Below are 22,212 nucleotides of genomic sequence, written 5' to 3'. Positions count from 1 at the left end.
CTTATTGGATTTAAGTTAGCTGTGTGTGTGTGTGTGTGTGTGTGTGTGTGTGTGTGTGTGTGTGTGTGTGTGTGTGTGTGTGTGTGTGTGTGTGTGTGTGTGTGTGTGTGTGTGTGTGTGTGTGTGTGTGTGTGTGTGTGTGTGTGTGTGTGTGTGTGTGTGTGTGTTTATGTGTGTTTGTGTGTTTGTGTGGGTGACTCAGTTGTTTAAACTATGGCTGACAAAGGTAAAGGCACCTCTGGTTTTAATAAATATCAGGAATGTGACCATAAAATGCCCATTTCTGATAGGAACTCTCAGTGTGTTTATTGCCTGAGTCCAGTGCATTTGCAAGAGGATTGTTCATTTTGTCATTCTTTTAGATACTGGGCCCTGGAAGAAAAGAAGAATAAATTATTATTAAAGGGAATGATAAAATCTTCCTTTGAGGAGTCCTTAATCTGTTTTGTTTGGCAAAAGCAAAACAGATGTCTCTTTCTTCATCATATTTGAAACTTGATAAACCAAAAAAGAGGAGTCAATCCATGCCAGCTTCTCCCTCAGCACCGAAGACCAAAAAACCTATAACTTCAGTTCCCTCTCCCACTGTAGAGCTGAAAGTTACTACTAAGGATATTCCTGTGCTGATTTCGGCACCAGAAGTGTCTCCTCCATTGGTGCCAAAGATATTGGCTCTGATCTAAGACCAGTCCATGGAGCTGAGTGCCTTGGCACAGTCTTCCATTTCAGCACTGATATCTTTGATTCTAATGGAAAGCACTGAATTTTCTTTCTTGGATCAACCTAGGACCAGATACTCCCCATCTGCAGATCCCTTTGCTGGTCATTTAGCCAGTCCCCTTTTGGAAAGACCAAAATCCCCCTCTGCCCAGTCAATTCATTCCACCAAGAGTCTGACAGAAATGGATGTGTTGAGGTTGATGGATCAGCTCCTTGTGGTGAGAGGACTTGCAGGTCTATCTTCATTTCCAGCATCTTTGGGTGCTGGAACCATTCCTTTTGTGACCCACCTACTCTTCCTCCTCTAACCTCCTCTGAGACCTTAGAGATCCTGTCTCAGAGTTTCCTGGCACTAACTGTTCTGGTTCCAACAAGATCTTCATCTCTGATTCTGATTTCTACCTTAGGTTCTTTGGCTCTGTCGGATCCAGAGAACTCTCAGGGTCATAGCTATGTTGTTGGTTCTGAGGGCAGGACTCAACTCTCGAGTTTTCAGAGCTCTCTCTGCACCTTGGGGCTTTGGCATGTGTTAGCTCTACTGCAACTTTGGCTTTGAGGGCGGTTTCTTCGGAGCTGGGAGTGACCACGGTTCTGAGTTGTCTTTCACAATTCCAATCTCCCTTCCCTCATCTGGGCAGGCCAGCCTTCCAGGCCATGGAGGGGGCCCTGTCTACTGTGGGCATCCAGTTGGCTTCTCCCTTGTCAGAGCAGTTCCCTGATCCTTCCCCTCATCAAGAGCTTCCTCCAATCCCAACACCTGAATAGTGAGCACTGAAGCCACAGAAGGCACCTATTCAGGTTTTGTCCTCTTCTGATATCCCCCCCAGGTTGCCCCATGGAGAATGTTCCTCAGAAGAAGAAGTGTAAGAGGAAACACTTAGATTCCCTGTAGGAATCCATCACAGAGGACACTGATTTTTGACGAAGGGGAGGGTTCCCCTTGGTCAACCCCAGAAGATGTCTCCTTTGGAAACATCCTTGAGATCCTTAAACAGAAGGGTGGCTGGACGTCCCAAAAGCTCACGTCAGGGGAATCAGTATACCTGCAGGCCTTCAGCACTTGACTGTCTACCTTTTGGGTTACTCTGCCTGTTAATGAGCTCATTAAGTTGATCTTGCAGCAGGTGTGGAAGGCTCTTGATACCATAGAACCCATCCCCAAGTGGCCAGACAAGATTTTAACTGCAGCAGAGCACCACCAGTTTTGGGCAAAGGGATTACTAGTAGATGTCACGGTGGAAGCAGTGGCCACAAAAAAGGAAATGGCAGAGGAAAGTTCCACTATCCAGCCTCCCAGTAGAGAGTCTAGGGCAATGGATAGGTTTGGAAAGTGGGTTTACTTTTCATTGACCTTTGCTTTGCAGTCTTTGAACTTTATGGAACACTTCACCAGACTCCAGAGTGATCTGATTAAGGAGTTATCAGATACCCTTAGTCCAAGAGAAGGTTCCTTCTTAGTTGGCCACCTTAGAGTCCATTTTGAGTTAATTCATGAGGCTCATAGCACATGCAACCTAAGGAATGACTAGAGCAGCGTGATCAGGCATAGCCATAAGGAGACACATCTGGATTCCTTTGCGCAAATTTGCAGAGCCATTCAAGTCTTCATTCGTCAATGTCCTCTTTGACGATTGTCCCTTTTTGGCTCTAAAGTTCTAGAAATGTTGTCTAAGTGTGAAAAGGATGGAAAGACCTTATCTGCAGTGAGTGTACATTTTTTTACTCCTCAACAGTCCTATTCTAGGAACAAGAGAAGTGGGAAAATGTAGTTCAAAAAGTCCCAAGGACCTTTCCAGTGGTAGTGGGTCTCCCAGGGGAAAAGAGAGGAGCTTTAATGGTAGATGCCATCCACACAGCAGAGGTGGCCTGCAAAATCAGAGTTCCAGAGATACCTTTCCTGGCAAACCCTATTAGCATTCCTAAAAGGAGGCCTGATTGCCTTCCTCTGGAGGGAGTTGGGGGATGCTTATCCCTTCCCCGATACGCCTGACTTCAGATAACTTCCGATGTTTGGGTGCAGAGGATTATAACCAGAGACTACTCCATACCCTTCCTTCTACAACCCTCCAGCAATGTTGAAATAAATTCCCTGATGCTCCACCCAGTCAAAGGGAACCAGCAGTACTAGAAATTCTGAAACTGCTAGCAAAAAATGTCACCCAGGAAGTCCCACCAGACTAGACAGAATATGGAGTTCACTCAAGATTCTTTTTAGTGCCAGAAAAGACAGAGGACTGGAGGCCAGTTTTGTATTTCAGTGTTTTGAACAAATCTGTTTGACAGACAAAATTCCAGATGGTCATGGTTCAGTCTATTCTCCCATTCCTGGGGAAATATGGTTGGATGTGTTCGATATATCTCCAAGATGCGTATTACCACATAAAAATGGACAAACTCTCGAGGAGATTTCTCCACTTTCGGTTGGGTGCCAGTTATTATCAGTTCAGAGCTCTGCACTTTGGTCTCACCAAATGCATGGCAGTAGTAGCAGCTCACTTGAGACTGCAAGGATTCTGGGTGTGTATGTACTTAGATGACTGGCTCATTATTGTTCCCACCAGCCATCTTCTAGAACAAGAAAGAGGCTACATTCTTCAGACCTGAGCCAACCTGGGGATTACTGTAAATTATGAAAAATCACATCTGACTCCAACTCAGACTATAGAATTCATAGGAGTGGTACTAAACACCAATGCTTGCATAGCCTTCCTATCTTACTTGAGATTTTAAAAGATCCAAAACCAAGTGGAAATAATTACCAGAAGCAAGCTAGTACCCGCACAACTAGTTCGCAAGCCCTAAGTTTTATGGCGGTGGCCATCACATTTGTCCTCCTGACGAGATATCACTTGAGATTTTGCAATGGCTTTTAACCTCCCAGTGGTCCATTTTGTACCAACTAATGTCAGAAAAAAATCTCAATTACCAACTGTTGCAAGAAAGACCTAGCTTGGTGGATCCAGTCACAGGAAATTCTCCTGGGCTGCCCCTTTGTCCCTTATCAGCCTCAAGCCATAGTGACCCTGGATGCCTACCAGATGGGGCAGGGGGCACATTATCTGGGCAGGACAGTCCACGGCACTTGGTCCCTATGGAGGCCAGCTTGCACATCAATGTTCTTGAGCTGTGGGCAGTGCTTTTAGCATTGCAGGCCTTTCAAACTATTCTCCAGCTAGGAACAATTGTGATACAAACAGACAATATGTTGGCAGTTTGGTATGTCTACAAACAGGGAGGAACCAAATCATACACCCTTTGTTGAGAAGCACTCAGAGTCTGGCAGTGGGTGATCTCCTCCAACTGCTTTCTGATAGCAATGCATATTCTGAGGAGATCCAGTGTGATAGCAGACAAACTGAGCAGATGCATTCTTCTGCCTCCTGAGTGGTCTCTCAATCCCAGAGTGACAGGAAAGATCTTTAGCCACTGGGGCTAGCCTTGCTGTAACCTTTTTGCATTGCCCTTGAACACCAACTACAGCAGCTATTTTGCTCTCGTCCCCCTCACAAGGAGCCCCCGAGAGATGCTCTCCTGCACGATTGGCCCTCTGGACTTCTGCACGCCTTTTTCTCTTCCCATTAATTCCTCAATTTCTAAAGAAAGCAATCAGGTTGAAGAGCAAAGTAATCACCATTGCTCCCTTCTGGCCTCAAAAGATTTGATTCAATTTCCTCTGGCCTTATCTGATTCAATGATCATGGACTCTGGACCCAGATGCAGTTCTCCTATCCCACCCAGAGGGATTAGCTCACCCAAACCTTCAAAATCTCAAGTGCATGGCTTGGCTTCTACAGTTTCATTGATTGCTAGGTGTAACAAACTTTCTTCCCCAGTTTGTAGGATTCTTTTGGTCTCCCACAAGCCTTCTACCAGAAAACTCTACAATAGTAAATGGAAGAGATTTTCATGCTGGGCTGGTGATAATAATATTGATCCCTTCTTTGCTCCTATCAATAAAGTCTTAGAATTTTTAGCTTTACTGTTTGAAGCAGGGGCATCTTCCTCTACCATCAGGGTTCAACTAGTGACTGTCACAAATTTTCATAATGGATTTAAAGCATGCTCATTATTTTCTCATAACTTTTGCAAAGCATTTTTAGAACGGACCTTGCTGTTAAACCCACATATAAGGAACTGTATACACCTTGGGATTTAAAGTTAGTGTTATAGACATTAGTTCAAATTATACTTTTGGTAGCAATAACATCTGCCAGATGGATTTCTGAAATTCAAGCTTTATCTTGCAAACCATCTTATTTGAAATTTCACAAAGACAGAGTTTCACTTAGAACAAACCCTTCCTTTTTGCCAAATGTGGTGTCACAAAAGAATATTAATCAGGCAATCAATCTACCAGTATTTTTTCCCAGTTACTCAAACAAAGGGGAGTACTGTTTGCAATTACTAGACATTCATAGACAATTACATTTTTATCTTCTTAGAACAAAAGACATAAGGAAGTCTAAACACGGCACGTCAGTTACCAAAGGCATACCTTCATTACTCATTACAAATTGGATTTGGTCTATGGTGCTCAGGAATATCCTTCCATGAATCATCCCAAGATCTAAGGTAGCTGGTGACTCTGTCCCACAAATCAAGGATTAAATGAAAATTGACTACATCAGATAAAGAAGTTATGTACTTACCATAATGTTCCATCTATGTTGCCCATCTCCATTTATCCTTGAATCCCTACCCTCTATCCCTCTTCCTTTCAGACCTCTTGGTAGAATGATTTATTGTCCTAGTTATAATTTTTTATCCATGATGCCAGATATGGTCTCCATGAAGGCATTATTAGGATTATACTTTCTGGCTTTTTTATCTGCAAACTCAGTATGAAGTAATTTGGAGAGGAGCATTCTGGCAGGACTTGAACTCAAGAGTTTCTGGTTCTCACAGGCTGTAGTAATGGCCGAGTCAGTTCCAATATTTGGAATCGAACCCACAGGTGAAGGATAAATGAAGATGGACAACACAGATGGAACATTATGGTTTTCTATATCAGAGTTAATGAATATTGATTTGTAATCTGTGGATCTGAGGAATGATAAGAATAAGCAACTACTCTGACCTTTGTAGTCATTGCCCTGTGAAGTGATTGACTGTCTGCCTGTCTGTAAGAACTATAGATGATAAGAACTACAGCAAGATGAGGTAGTGCACTCTACCAGCTTTTAGCAGTGCTGCCTCACAGCACTTGATTTTCCAATTTGTTTCTCTATGGCAGTGTCTTCTGTATGGAGCTTGCTCAACTCCCCTGTGCCTTTTTGGCTTTTCACTGAGTGATCCGGTTTCCTTGTACATTCTAAAGATCTGCCACAGGTGTTCCAGATTATTCTCCAACCGCCTGTTATTGCAAATACCATGCATAAGTGAGTGCATGCACATCTTATAATAGACTGACAGCTTACCTGGAATTAGTTTCTCAGCCTTGCCTAGAATATCTGCCAGAATAAGCTCCTTTCAACTTCATGACCTCAGACTGGGTAAAGTGGATAACAGACATTGAATAAGTATAGACTTACTGAAGCCTGATTCAGTGAACTGCAATAAACTCAGCAATGCTGCAACTTTAGAACAATCAGTGTTTTCTATAGCACAGTTTATTTTTGTTTGAACACCTCTACTACATTATCATTTAATACATAAGCACACATACATTAACTGAAATGAAGACAAACCATATTAGCATTTTCCACTTCCGCACATTATACATCGCACGTTTCCTTTCTTCATAACAACTTTCATTACATTACATAAATTGTTCAATTCCCATCTTCCCTTAAACCTCTCTCCTCCTCATGAACATTATTCTACATGTATTTTTCCCACAAATTGCATTTATTTCTGCGTAATTTGCTCCTTCTCTTTTCTAAAGATCTCTTTTCTAAAGATCTCTCTTCCTTTTTCATCTCTTTTACAATATTCAGTGTTTCAAATACAGTTGGTTTAGATTTTGATTTCCTTTGAACTAATACAGCTGAAATTGAATTACAATACAGACATTTCAGCACAACAGGGTAAATATGATAAACCACAGACAAACTGCTTCTAATTGCATGAAGACAGGAAATAAAACAACAGTTTAAAATAGTCTCTAAATTAAAAAAATAAATAAACAGGTTTATTTGGTCTTTTTTTTAAATTGTGTAACTTTGCTAATACCAGAAGGCAGGCAAAACATAAACATAACGCACACAGCTGCAGCAAAAGTCCCTGAAGTTCCCATCTCAGACAAATGACGTATATTTACAAAACAAAGCACTCAGTATCTGAGCCACACTACTCAGACTGTTGATTATGCTGAGTAGTGCAATGTTTTGCATTTTGTAACACATCCTAACGTAACATTGGTCAGCTGGGTTATAGGACTTAACATACTTTCTGAGAATATGAAAGTGAAACTAAACAAAATAGAGCAGTTAGCATTTTGGTGTTTTACTCATTTTCTGACATTGTTATGAATGTGAGCTGAGCTTAACTAGTGTTCAAGAACAGAAAACTCCATGGGTAAGTAACAAAAAAGAAAATCGCAATGATTTTATATTGTGCTTAATTATATATATGTTTAGGAAATACTGTTCTCAATAAAAAATACTGAAGGATCATCCGTGGAACATCAGCAAAGTTTCATCGTGAAGGATTCTGTGTCTGTGAAACTTGAAATGGCCGAAGGAAGCACAGCCTTCAGATGTAATTCGACCCTTAAACATAACAGTGTCTGCCTATTATTTGTTATTGCATATAAAAGGTGCTGTGAGATGTAATCTTATGTTTTGGAATAAATTGCTGAGACTAACTACACAGTCTGCAAAAGCTACATTTAGTATGATAATCCATGCTATATTTTGTTGCATGGCATGCTGAGCAGGGACACATATGTGTATGTATATATAAATATATATATATATATATATATATATACATATATATATATATATATATATATATATATATATATATATATATATATAAAATATATCTGTATCTGTATATATTTATATATATATATATATATCTACCTGAAATAATCGACAAGCTAAAAGCACAACGAAAACATCGACACGAAAAGAACAACAGTTGAAATACCCGACAGTTTAAATGCCTGACAAACCACAATCCCGAAACTTAACAAAACAAAACAAATCCGTTTCCGAAAAACACACACAACACAAGCACACCAAAAACCTTACAAACCTACACTAAACCTTACATACACAACTATCTATGCACTAACCTTAACCCAAACCCTAACCCTAAGATCCGTCACTATCGCACACTCATCTTACCCGCACTCTAACCCTAAAGTCCGTCACTATCGTGCACTTACCTTACCCGCACCCTAACCCTAAAGTCCATCACTATTGCACACTTACCTTACCCGCACCCTAACTCTAAAGTCCGTCACTAATGCATACTTACCTTACCCGCACCCTAGCCCTAAAGCCCATCACTATCACATACTTACACAGTCGCACATGTTGGTGTTTTCAGCATCGGGATTCTGGACTGTCGATCTTTTACATTGTCGGTCCTCTGGTGTCGATCTTCTCTTTGTTGGCATTTTCAGCTTTCGTTGTTTTCAGGTAGATCCATATATATATATATATATATATATATATATATATATGTATATGTATATATATATATATATATATATATATATATATATATATATATATATATATATATATATATATATATATATATATATATATATATATATATTGAGGTTGCACTTTTCATTTTTTTGATACTGGTATATTTTAGAAAATGGGTAAATATCTGTATATGATAAAACTGAGGTTATTGATGGTTACATCATTGCTTCCAGTTGGTGTTTGTTTGCACAGAGTACCACAGGAAGCAAGAACCTGGACATGCAGTTGCATTGCACAGCTATGGGCAACAGCATCAGACCATGATATTTTGGACTGTGGTACAATACAGTTTAGCAATTCTCTGAATTCCATTCACAATAAATGCCCAATGAATTTTTGCAGACCGAAAACCCAACTTTATTTTAACATAACCGCCTATTTTAATCAATATAGTAACAGAGGACTTGTACATCATCTATCAGAGGAAGTTATGTTAACTTTGGTTTCTGTGCCAGATGAAGAGAGTTAGGCCTCAGGTGTGTTTTATGTCATAATCTCACTTCTGCTGAGGTAAACTGTTGAACCAATAAACCTATGAGGCTACTACTCTTTAATGTATAATTTCATAACTGGACATCATTCCCTCCCAGTGCAGACCTTAATGTTAAATGTTGGATTAAAACTGGATTCTGATGTAAATAGTTTCCATGTCCCAAACTGTTGAAACCTACTCAGTGAGGGGCCACATTTTGATTCCCATAATCCTTTACAAGAAGAGTAAACAAATTACACTAGTGCTCTGAGTCAGGCCTGGTTGAATGCCCTATGCCTCTCCACATCCATTTCCCTACTTTATATTCTTATTTCAACATCACACATTCCATGCAAAAATGGGATATACGTGATCTGTAACTGATGCCATGTACTGACCTATCCACCCACAGAGTGTGAATATAAATTAGCACGGAGGTCTAGCTCACTTCTTACAGATACAGAACCTTGCTCTCTTTTAAGCACTGCTCATATAATTTGATTATCTTTATGCTTTTTCAATAATGTGTTGGCTTTTGTGACTCCATAACTGAACTCTTTGATGAGTAAGTTTCAGCACCTTTTGGAATAAAGAGAGAAGTTCTTTGACAAAACTGCCATCATGCCATTAAAACTGCATTTGTGCAATCCAGTTTGTCAAATTCTGGGTTGGATCATCATGTATCATATGGGCTGTACTTCTCTGAGTTTTACATCTGCAGCCTCTCATGCAAGCATGTGTGTCATGTGGTCTGCATTTAAACCACTGTTCAGGTCCAACAGAAAACTCATGGTAGCTAGCAGCAAGTACTTTGTGCCATGTCATTTATGATCATCCAGACAATATTTAAATATTCTATGGCATCAGATGTAAATAGAAATGTATTACTGCACCAGCAGTGGTAGCTGTTGACTTTAAAGTATGGTGGGCTGCAGGAAGCAAATTAATATGTGGGGCTAGCTGCCATATGGCAGAACTATATTACAGCAGGGCAAAAATAGTTTACCTCTGACCAAACAACTAGGGTCAGTCATGAAATGAAACCCTAAATAAAGGACTCTGTGATATCCCCTGCTACATACTGGCCCCCTCACACCCCCAGCGACCCTGATTTCCCTCCATCCTGACCCCTGCTACATAATACAACTAGAATACTTCTTTCTTGTTTTTTTTTTCAGTTTGTCCTACACTTCAGGTTTTTCCTCTAAATTTTAACACACCTTAACTGGCTGGGACTACACTGCAATAAATGTGAAGGAAGAAAATTAAATAAGCTGAAGGTCTGGGGCTGCTAAACTCTTAGAAGCCATGTTGTTCTTGATGCGTTGAGGTGTATTTTAGAACTTTTATCCAATCTTTTGGTGCAACGATACTCTGAAGAAAAATCATGAGTAAGGAAAGAAATTAACGTTATTTTTTATCTTTCATATATAAACGTTATGCCCAAATCTTACTATTCAAAGCTGACTAAGCAGAAGTTCCCTACAAGTGGAGAAGACAAGTCTTTTGAGGATATATAGGTTCATGGGTTTATATTAGGCTAATGATCACTAGGGTCTTTTCAAGCCTAGCTGTGCAATCCAACCCAGTTTTGTCCCTGATTTCCTTGGATGCCAATATAGTGGGGTATGTTAGTAAAGAGGCAGTTGAGGGTTATAAATTACACAAAAGCAGGAAAGACATGCAGACACCACACAGAAGGCACCCCAGCTGAGAACTGAACCGGAGAACCTCTTGCTGTGAGGCGACAAAGCAACTGCTGCACCACTGCACCATCCATATTATTCATATAAACAACACACCTCCTCTCTCACAAAAGGCAGTCACCTGCTATGTATCCCTTTGATGCTAGACTGAGATGAAAATGAAAATACAAATGACCACAGCATTATAACTCAGCTTGCTTCTGTCAGACATATAGAAACAGCATGCCCTATGCACAATATATATATATATATATATATATATATATATATATATATATATATATATATATATATATAGACTGGGTGAACTATTCCTGCAGTCACTCAATGATTCCTTCACTTCATCAATTCTAATGCACTAAACCAGCTCGTCTCATCTCCCATAAGGGAAGATAATATTCTGGACTTGGTTCTCACTAACATGGGTGACCGCTGCACGACTCCCATATTATGTTCCTCCTTGGTGAGATCAAATCATCGGACTGTCTCATTCGAAGTTTCTATCCCACACAACCCCCCCAGTTGTAATCAAACTAAAAGACTTTATGAACCACTGCTAAAGATAAACTCCCAAAAAGAACCATGAAAAAGCCAGCGTTCTTTTGCAAGTTTAATAAAATAAATTAAATAATATTTATTAAAAGTTCAAAAGAATGCTGATCTTTTCGTGGTTCTTTTTTAAGCTAAAAAATGTCTCAAAAGCTGACTACAACCTCCTAAGGGAGGGTATCAGTAGCTTCACACTACCTCCCCCCATCAGCGGATGCAGACAACTATGCTGAACAGTACACCAATGCGGTATACAAGCACCTGTACAACTCCATGGACTCAGCCATACTGAACAGAACTAAAACCTGCTCCTGAAGGAAGAAACTGTTGTCCAAGGGTAAAAACGAACAAATTTCAAATTGGACCCCCCCTCCCCTTAGCCTCAACAAGCAAATTAGATTACTAGTAAAAACCTCCAAAGCCATTTATGAATTGAAACTAGTCTCCAAAACAAAGGGAAACCACAAAGCCTTCTTCAGTTACATCAGGAACCTCCATGGCAAAGCCCAGGTTTGTTCTGAATTAGTACTTAACAGTATTACTTACACTGATCCTGTTGACTTAGCCAACCTGCTAGCAGATAGCTTCAGTGCAAATTTCACCCCCCTGCCCCCCAATGCCTTTTTGACATCCCCAATACTTGGCCAACACCTCACATCTCCATAGATCAAGTGTTAAAAGCCCTATCCAGGGCAATGGGACCTGAGAGTATCCCAGGCTGTATTCTGTACCATCTCCAGCAAGAACTGGCTTCACCATTGAGCACTCTATTCAACCACAGCCTAAGTACAGGCTTCATTCCAGCAGAGTGGAGAACTGCCATTGTCATCCCCTTGCACAAAGGTGGTACACTACCGACCCTGGAAACTATTGCCCCATTAGCTTGACAAGTCTGATTTGTAAAGCCATGGATTGTATTATTATGGATCTCTTAAACAAGGACATAGGCAATCTCTAGGCACATGACCCCACCCAGTTCCCATTCATCAAGGGCAGATCTTGCCTGTTGAACCTGGTTGATTTCTTTGAGACTGTCACCAAGCCTTAGATGAGGGAAAGTCAGTATATATAGCTTACCTTGAGTTGGCCAAAGCCTTTGACACAATTCCCCACTCAAGCATCATCAAAAATCTAACACAGTTTGGCATAAATCTATATCTTATCAGGTTGGTGGCCAACTGGCTCACCAAAAGGACCCTCAAAGTCAAAACAGGTGCCTTGACATCTGATAGCAGACCTGTCAATAGTGGAGTTTCCCAGGTATTTGTCCTGGGACCCCTACTGTTTGGCATCTACTTTTCAGAGGTGCAGGCAAAGACAAAAGGCCCCCTACTGTTTGGCATCTACTTTTCAGAGGTGCAGGCAAAGACAAAAGGCCTGTGAATGAGTGTAAGATGGGTGCTGTCATTGACTCCCCAAATTATGTTAACATACTGCAAGAGGGTCTCATAGCAATTAATGACTGGTGCCAAAGTCATGGCTTCAAGCTAAATGCAAAAAAATGCATCATCATACCATTCGGCAAAAACATGGCCCCTACTAATTACCCCATCAATGGCAACCTTCTAAGCACATAACCTGAGTAGGCAGGTTAATAACAATCTCACATTCAATTATTATGTAGCGGCAGTGGTCAGAAAAGCCTTTTACTTGGTTCATCTCATAAGTAAAGAGATTGCATCCAGAAAAAAGGAGCTTAATACCTCTCTATACTCCTCCCTCATTAGACCAGTAATTAAGTATAATGCCTAGTTTGGTTTGTACCTCTCCAAACATCTACACCAAGGCCACCAAAATACAGTACCTCACAAAGAGAATACATGGCCTCCAACACCTGTCCTATGTGGACAGGGTCAAATCACTATCACTCTACTTGGTATCGTACAGATTGCTCAGGGGTGATCTTTGTCTCCAGAAAAACGAGAGCCAGCACAAACATGTAGCACCCAAGGTGAATAATTTTACTGAGCAATCAGTAAAATTCAGACCGGTTTTGGCACACAGCCTTCATCAGAACTTTACCGATGGCTCAATAAAATTATTCACCTTGGGTGCTACATGTTTGTGCTGGCTCTCGTTTTTCTGAAGATTTGACTGTGGTTGGTTGTTTGCATTTGCCGTACCTGCAAGCTCTTCATTCATATTCATAGTGATCTTTGTCTCGCCTATAAGACAAGCTTGGACCCTGCCCTACAAGAGATGCTCCATATCCGTAAGTCTAACTCCTCACGCATTACTCGCTTGAAAGGCCTGAACCTAATATGTGACAACAACAAAACCTGCTGGGCAGACAGGTTTGTCTCCCAGAGGCTGCCCTGTCTCTGGAATACACTTTTCATACATGTCAAAAAGACTACCTCACCGACCCTCTTCAAGTGCAACCTTGATGAGTGGATTTAAAATCACAAATTTGTCCCAGGGGTTCCACCTGTGTCCCTCATTGACAGGGGCGATAGGTGCTGACTGAGGTTTCCTGTTGGGGATAAACTCTTGGCTAAGCTTGTAAGGGCCACAGGACCATTAGCCTAATAACCTCCTATGAGCCTAAGATCCTATGACAATTCACCTATGACATCACTGTGGCATTTGGAAGAAGGCAGACAATCTAGATAAAATACACACACAAACAGATGGGCATGAAGGCTCTAGATAGAAAGGACTTTACCTACGAACTCAATCAGAATACCAACCATTGTGAGATAGCAATGCTATTTGCAGTTCCACTGTGCCAATGATGCATTGCTATTACACATATCCTGCATGGACCATTAAAGGTAGCCACTCAATATGTGCAATGCTGCTGTTCAGCTATGATGCAAATTGACAAAAATTATGGCCAACTTGTTACTTCTAGTTAGATTTCAATACCCACAACATTCACAGTCATTCTCATCTGCAGACAGCCCCTGTATCAATCAAAAACAGCCACTTCATTAACTGTGCTTTCCTCAGATGTCAGTGTTTAAAAAATGGACTCAGTAATGTATTCTAGCTTGTTTCACACAAATAAACACTAGTTCTGCAAAGCCAGATTAATGGCTGTTTAACTAGATCCCCAAAGAATGTTCAGTCATTTTTGTACAGAGGTAATCCCACTACCCAGCAATTATAGTCACTTCGCTGACTATATACAACTTGGATGTTTGGCTGAGATAAAAATAATGGATATAGTAAAGCATTTCATGTTTATTTCACAAAACAGCAAATGTAATAAAGTATTCCAGCCTGCTTCTCACACACACACACACACACACACATATTTATATATATATATATATATATATATATATATATATATATATATATACACATTAGTCCAGCAAAGACAGAATAATGACTGCTTCCCTTGAGCAAATCACAGCTGGGTGAGTCAATTTATTTTGCAGATAGTCCCCATACTCAGCAATTATAGCCATTTTTTAATTGCATATAGCTCAGATATCTGATTTTGATAAATAATGGGCACTATAATGAGTTTCAAATTAGTTTCATAGAAGCAATAACCACAGTAAAGTATTTCAATTAGCCTGACAAAAATACACATTAGTCCTGCAAAGACCCAAATGTTGACTGATTATCTTCAGCAGATTGCCAGTGAGATAGCCACTTTGATCATCAGACAACCCCTTGTACCCAGCACTTACAGGCACTATTTGACTTTTTATACTTTAGATGCCTAATTGGGGTAAAAATAATGGTCACTGTAATCAGTAATCAAAGTGGAACACCTTAAATCATAAAATCACAAACAAATAAGTCCAAAAAACTCCAGTTGTTGTCCAAGGTCAATGAAGGCCACCTCTGATATATATCATACATTTTTATTGTACAAAAACACACACTAACACCATAAAATGCACTTCTCTAATGGACTTAGTGCTTTCATTTCCTAACCCAGAAACATCATCAGAGTCAACTTTCTCATCCTACCTTACAATTTAAATAGACCCAACACCTTTCCCATTGGTCATAAATTAATTGAGACTCATTTTTTAAAAAAATAACATCACCCTGCTTAAAAACAATTGTGCTTATTTAATTTTATATAACTTTTTATAAAAACATTTTATAAAAATACTTGTATAAGCACACCGTTAAATAAATAATGCACAGACCATATATATATAAAAAAAATATATATAAAAAATACAAAAACACATTACACCTATTTAATCACATTTTTTACATAGTATAAAATAGCTAATACATCAGTATCTTTGTATTACTGAATATTAAATATTTATTATTTAATGTTTAATATCTGTTTACTCTAATTTTAACTGCTGGCACAAGTGAAATATGGTCATTAAGGCCCGGTGGGTTACAAGCATCCAGTTGTAATTGTAAAAGGTGTTGGGTCTATTTAAATTGTAAGGTGGGATGAGAAAATTGACTCTGATGATGTTTCCGGGTTAGGAAATGGAAGTGCTAAGTCCATTGGAGAAGTGTATTTTATGGTGTTAGTGCGCATTTTAGTACAATAAAAGTGTATGACATATATCGGAGGTGGCCTTCATTGACCTTGGACAATAACTGGAGTTTTTTGGACTTAATGGTCACTATAATGCTTTTCAAATTAGTTCCATACAAACAGAGATGACAGCAAAGTGTTCCAATTTCATCTTCAAACCATCCAACTGTCCCACTCTCTCCAACCCCTTAACCCCCTATCTTCCTAACCGCTCACTCCGATCTGAAAATCAAAGCCTCCTACAAATTCACAAACCCTCCCAGCCCCCTGGATACCTTCTACTATCATACTCCTTTGCCAAGTTATGGAATGCACTCCCCTCCTCCCTATGAAACACCCCAAACCACACCATCTTCAAATCTCTCCTACACTCCTACCTATCATCTAAATGGATCTGCCCCTTCTCTTCCCATAAATGAGCCCCCCTCACTCATCTTTCTTTTCCCAGCAGCTTCTGTCTCTCCCCGTTGACACCCGCATACAACACCTCTAATCTGCCTATTACTGCTGGACTGCAGTTTCTTCTCTCATTTTTCTCTGCAGATCCTAGATTTACATTTTTTCGTAACTTTGTGTTTAAAACATGCTCTACAAAGATTAAGAGAATGTATGTCCACTGTCACTAGAGCTACTCTGTATATAATGTCATCTCTTCATCTTCTTCTTTTTTTGGCTTTTTCCCACTTGTTAAACTGTTTCTCTCAGCATGTTATATACTCTGTCTGTTATACATGTTTTGTTATTGTCATTGTTAATGGAGCGTTTCTCCACGGGCCTCCAGCATCTGTGCCCAGAAATTTTATACAGTTTCTTAATTGTGCAAACGTTAGATGTCTGACTGTGCTTAATAAAATAATGGCAGCAGTATTTATTTATTTATTTATTTTACATTTGTTAACTGGGTTAGTCTGGCTGAGCTTTTGGTTCATTTTCAGCAGAGAGTCGGGTGGGGGGGGGATCCTCAGGACTAGAAAACAATTTATTAAATTTTAGTAACATAGTAGTAACAATCAGCTATAGGATCTTCCAAGCAGAGGCCTGGAGAGACAAAAAGCTCCTCAGGCAATTCAATTATACAGAGTATTAATTGGCAGACAAGTATGTGAGTTGTTACAAACAAGGTTTTAAACAATTAGCAGAAGAAAAATGGGACTAGTTACAATATTATTTAAGCTGCTTAGAGCAAAAAGAGTTAATAATTAGGCAGGTGCTTATTTAAAGTGGGTAGGATCTAGTTGTATAGGAGTTTGGAAACAAGAAAGAAAAGTAAGAATGGCTAGTAGGAGATGTAGGGGAGGTAGAGTATAGGAGACAGACTAGACAGGTAGGTTGTTTTGAGACTGTACGAATTAAGAGTGGTTGGAGATAGAGGAAGGGAAGAGGTAGAAGATGCAGGGGAATAGTGTTAGAGATAATTAAGAGTGAGGTGATGAAATAGGTGAAAGGATCATGGTTTCAGGGTGGTTGGCTACAGTGGCAAGACCACTTTGTTTTTAGGTATTTCCTTGTGGCTAATTTGAAACTTTTGCTATAAAGGAGGGATTTTATTAACAAGGGAGTTGGTTCCAGGATGTAGCTGGGTTATAGTTATAGAGAAGGCAGCCTATTTTGGTTTTGTGTTTGTAGATGTCTCATAATTCTTGATTCGAGCTGTGTAGTGCCCTAGCAGGGGAATATTTGGATATGATAGTGGAGAGGCTGGGGCAGAAGGAGGGTAGATAGAGGACAGAGTGGATGATTTGTAGTTGGTATAGTTGGAGCAGCTAAGGGAATTCTACCCAGTCTAGTTGCTGTAGTGCTAAGCAGTGGTGTGACTTGTAGGTTTGGTTAGCTACAAATCTGGCGATCTTATTATAGGTAGTTTCAAGCTTGGAAATAAGTCTAGAATTTAGGTTTGTGAATATGTGGCAGCTGTACAGGAGTGTTGGGAGTAATAAAGCCTGGAAGAGAGTTATTCGGGCAGTGTTAGTTAAGTATTTCTTGCCACAGAAAAGGTGTCCAAGTTTCTGATGAGTTCTTTTTACTGAGTTAGTAATATGGAGATCAAACTTAAGCTGATCATCTATTGTAACACTTAACAATTTATTACTAGATTCAGCTGAGATGATAGTGTTGTTGCAGGATAAGATGGCAAATGTACTTTTGATTGTGGTGATGTTTTTAGGGAGGAAGAGCAGGAGCTTAGTTTTTTTTTTTGGATTAAGTATTAGTTTGTTATCACTAAGCCAAGTCTCAATGGTGTGGAAAGATGCCTGGGTAGTTGAGTGGAGGTCAGTTGGGTTGTCAGCAATGGTTATAACAGTTGAGTCATTAGCATATTGCCCAAGAGATGACTGGGGACAAGAGGAGTAGAGCAAGTTGGTGAAAATATTAAAGAGCAGTGGTCCAAGTATGGACCCTTGGGGGACTCCCATTTGTACATTGAGAGGGAAGGATAGTGCAGAGAGCCATTTAACTGATTGCTGGTGGGTAGAAAGATAGCTGGAGAACCAGGAGATAGTGGGGGGGGGGATGTAAGTTAGTGAGTTTATCTAGAAGAAGTGGGTGACAGACAGTGTCAAAGGCTTTAGAAAGGTCAAGGAATAGGCATGAGACAAGTTTATTGTTATCACGAGCTAGGGAGACTGTGTTGATGAATGATATGAGTGCAATAGTTGTACTATGCTTGGGATGGAAACCATGCTGTGTGGGTGTGAGAAGATTTTCCTGGTGAAGGTAATGCATTACCTGCTTGTGAATGCATTTCTCTAGGATTTTTGAGAGTGGAGAGAGTATGGAAATCGGTTTGAAGTTGGATATGTCTGAAGAGTTGCCCCCTTTGTGAATGGGTAAAGAAATTCTTCCATACAGTGGGCATGTAGGATCCAGAAATGGATTGGTTGATTAAGATGGATGCAGGATAGGCAAGAGATTCAGAGGCAATCTGCAGGAAGTAAGAGGGTAGTTTGTCAACAGATGAGGAGCAAGGTTTAAGTTTAGAGAGTAATGACTTTACATAGTTGATACTGCTTTTAGAGAGAAGGAGTTAGGAGGGTTTGGAAGAGGTATAGAGGATGTGGGGGTGCTAGTGTTGTTTCTGGGGGATAGAATTTATTATGGACATTATTGACTTTATAAAATGATTGTTAAATTGTTTGGCTATGTCTTCAGGTGTTGCATTGGGACATGGGTTAGGAATGGAAGGATTTCCTGGATGAAGAGTCTGTTTAATAGAACTCCAGAATTTATTTGGGTCTGATTTAAGAGTAGAGGGAGGAATGGCATAGAAGTTTATTTTGTCATAATGGATGATTTTTTTATTTTATTTCTGAGTTCTTTATGTTTCTGAAGAAGAGAAGGGGTCCTATTTTTAGCCCACATTTTCCAAATCTTATCCCGGTATTTCATGAGGGTTCTGGTAGATTTAGTGAGCCAGGGAGTAGTATTAGATTTGATTCTAATTGTGTGAAGACGAGCAAGGGAATTAAGAATATTTAGGAATGTAGTGTTGAAGGAGTGAACAGCTTCATCTAAAGGAAGAGTGGTGAGGTAAGACCAGTTAATTTTGGAGAGTTGGTGAATAACGTAGTTAGGACAGAAATGAGAAAATGAGCGGGTGGTAATACATTTGTTAGGTTTAGTAAGGTGGGGAGTAGTTCTGGTAACTGTTATAGGGCAGTGGTCGCTGAGGGCATTTGGAAGGGTTTGGGAGTTATGATAGTTTTGAGGGTGGGAGACCAATATCCAGTTTAGAAGAGAGCTAGGTAGGTGAGATTTATTAATGTAGGTTGGGGTTGTGATTAGCTGCTCAAACCCATGTAGGTTTATACAGGAAGTAGTGTTGGGAGCTTGTATTGTAAGCCAATCAATATTTACATCTCCCAGTATAATTATTTCATTGTGGATGGTATGTGAGAGGTGAGATAGGATGTTCTCAAGTATGTTAATATTATCACCAGGAGGAATATAGATTGCTGCAATAGTTATGGTGTTGAAACTGTTAAGTTTGAAGTTGGTCAATAGGAGTACAGCTGGTGAGAAGGTGGGTAAGTCTAGTGTGGGACTGATTTGGGAAAGACAATTGGAATAGAGAATGGAGACTTTTCCTCCTTTTCTTTTAGGTCAATCTAATCTAAGGATATTATAGCCAGGAGGGATGATTTCACTGTCCAGATGGTGCGGTTTTAACCATGTTTCATTTAGGGTAACTATGTCAGGAGTATAGTTAGCTATCCAAGCATGGAGTTTGTGAACTTTATTTACAAGGCTCCTGACATTTATAGGGCAGAATTGTACTTGTTTTTGTGGGTTGGAGGTGGTGTCAGGTTTAGATACAGGGGGGTTATTGTTCAGGGTAGTGTCTGTAGGGCCTGGTTAGGATAGAAGTAGAGGTTTAATTTGAGTAAGTAGACTTTGTTTTGTGTAATATATTTCAATTTTGTGGTAACAAATAGTAGCCACAGTAAAGTATTTCAACTTACAAATGCAGATTAGTCTTAAAAGTGAGAGTAATGACTGCTTAACTTAGGAAAAATGGAAGCAATGTCAATCACATTCATGCATAGAGAATCCCCATACCTAATAATTATAACAGTTTTGTTGGAAGCATATACCTCAGATGTATTTGTGTTAAAATGGGCACAGTGGTATATTTCAATTTTTGTTCACACTAATGATCATAACATAAAGTGTTCCATTATGTTTTTTACAACTATATTTTAGTCCTTCACAATCAGAACAATGGCTTCTTAACTTCAGAAAATGACGGCAGAGTCAGATACTTTCACCCACAGAGAATGCTTGTAACATGGTATTGTAACCACTGTGTTGATGGTGTACATCTCAGACATCAGCTTGTAATAAAAATACTAATAATTAGATAAATTATTTTATTTCTACCTCCAATAAACACACACACACACACACACACACACACACACACACACACACACACACACACACACACACACACACACACACACAGACACACACACACACTCATATGGCCACATTTATAGACACTTGCATGAATTCATATATCTCAGATGTCTTCTTGTGCTTAAATTAATACAATAAATAAATAATTACCCAGTAATGTATATCATCTTGCTATTGGTCTGAAACAAAATTGACCTCACTGCACCCACCCTCCACACACAAATGCAAGCATACATATGTAGATGTAACTACAATATCAGCAACACATATGAATGCCTTCACCTGTGAAGCTTGCTTGCTTGCAGACAAACGGATACAGTATACAATAATGTTCCATGAATGTATTTCAGTTTGCTGCTTTCAGGAGCACACAGTGCAAGCAAGTGCAATACCCTCTCTGAATCTACATATATATCTACAAACACACATGGGCACACATACAAATACACACAATCATACCCACAGACATACCTTTCAACTGTACAGATTTTTGCAGAATGTCCAGATTTTTGGCTCATATTTTTGGCCTCTTCCTCATAAAATTTGTGGTTTTCTAGCAAATCACTGGGATGATCTAAGGATTGAACTCACTAAATAATGACATACATTCGAGTTTCAGACTTCATATCTTTCAGAAAATGTATGTTAAAACAAGCCCCTTTACTCTAGCAACGTTCTAAGTTTATGAGCAATATTTAAAGTATGTCCCTATTTTGAGCCTTTGTCCTCCCATTTTATTGGGCTTTGTCCAGATTTCTTGTGCTAAGAGGTTGAAAGGTATGCGGCCACAGACACACACACACACACACACACACACACACACACACACACACACACACACACACACACACACACGCGTGCACACACACACACACACACACACACACACACACACACACACACACACACACACACACACACACACACACACACATACAGTTAAAGCCTCTTATATCAGTGTTTATATCTCAGATGACTGCTTGTAATTAGCTGAACTAATAAAATGTATAAAGAATGTCCGGGTAATATATTTAAGATTGCTGCTATTAGAACCATAGAATGCAACTCATTCCAAGCTCCCTCTTTACATACATCTACACACACACACACACACACACACACACACACACACACACACACACACACACACACACACACACACACACACACACACACACACACACACACATATGACCACATTTATAGACACTTGCATGAATTCATATATTTCAGATGTCTTCTTGTGCTTTAATGAACACGATATATAAATAATTACCCAGTAATGTATATCAACTTACTATTGTCTGAAACAAAGTTTACCTCACTGCACGCACCCTCCACACACAAACGCATGCATACATACGTAGATGTAACTACAATATCAGCCACACATATGAATGCCTTCACCTGTGATGCTTACTTGCAAACAAATGGATACAGTATACAAATAATGTTCCGTGAATGCATTTCAGTTTGCTGCTTTCAGGAGCACACAATGCAAGCAAGTGCAACACCTTCTCTGAAGCTACACATATATCTACAAACACACATGGGCACACATACAAATACACACACTCATACCCACAGACATATCTCTCAACTGTACAGATTTTTGCAGAATGTCCAGATTTTTGACTCATATTTTTGGCCTGTTACTCATAAAATTTGTGGTTTTCTAGCAAATCACTGGGATGATCTGAGGATTGAACA

The 22,212-nt window shown here is 39.6% G+C and overlaps 1 protein-coding gene across 1 annotated transcript in view; it reads left to right on the top strand.

The window, feature by feature from the left end:
• Positions 1–7,141: 7,141 nt before the first annotated feature.
• Positions 7,142–22,212, top strand: part of LOC122813710 (tripartite motif-containing protein 72-like) — a 218,826-nt gene continuing 203,755 nt past the window's right edge. Inside the window, exon 1 of the mRNA XM_044086174.1 lies at positions 7,142–7,236. The gene's annotated coding sequence lies outside the window, so the exon portion shown is untranslated. The remainder of the gene's footprint in view (positions 7,237–22,212) is intronic.

This window comes from Protopterus annectens, chromosome 10.part0, assembly GCF_019279795.1.
Source record: "Protopterus annectens isolate FY-2018-M chromosome 10.part0, PAN1.0, whole genome shotgun sequence".
Lineage (NCBI taxonomy): Eukaryota > Metazoa > Chordata > Ceratodontiformes > Protopteridae > Protopterus > Protopterus annectens.
The sequence above is the reverse complement of the archived record's forward strand: the minus strand, read 5'-3'. Positions and strand labels throughout refer to the sequence as shown.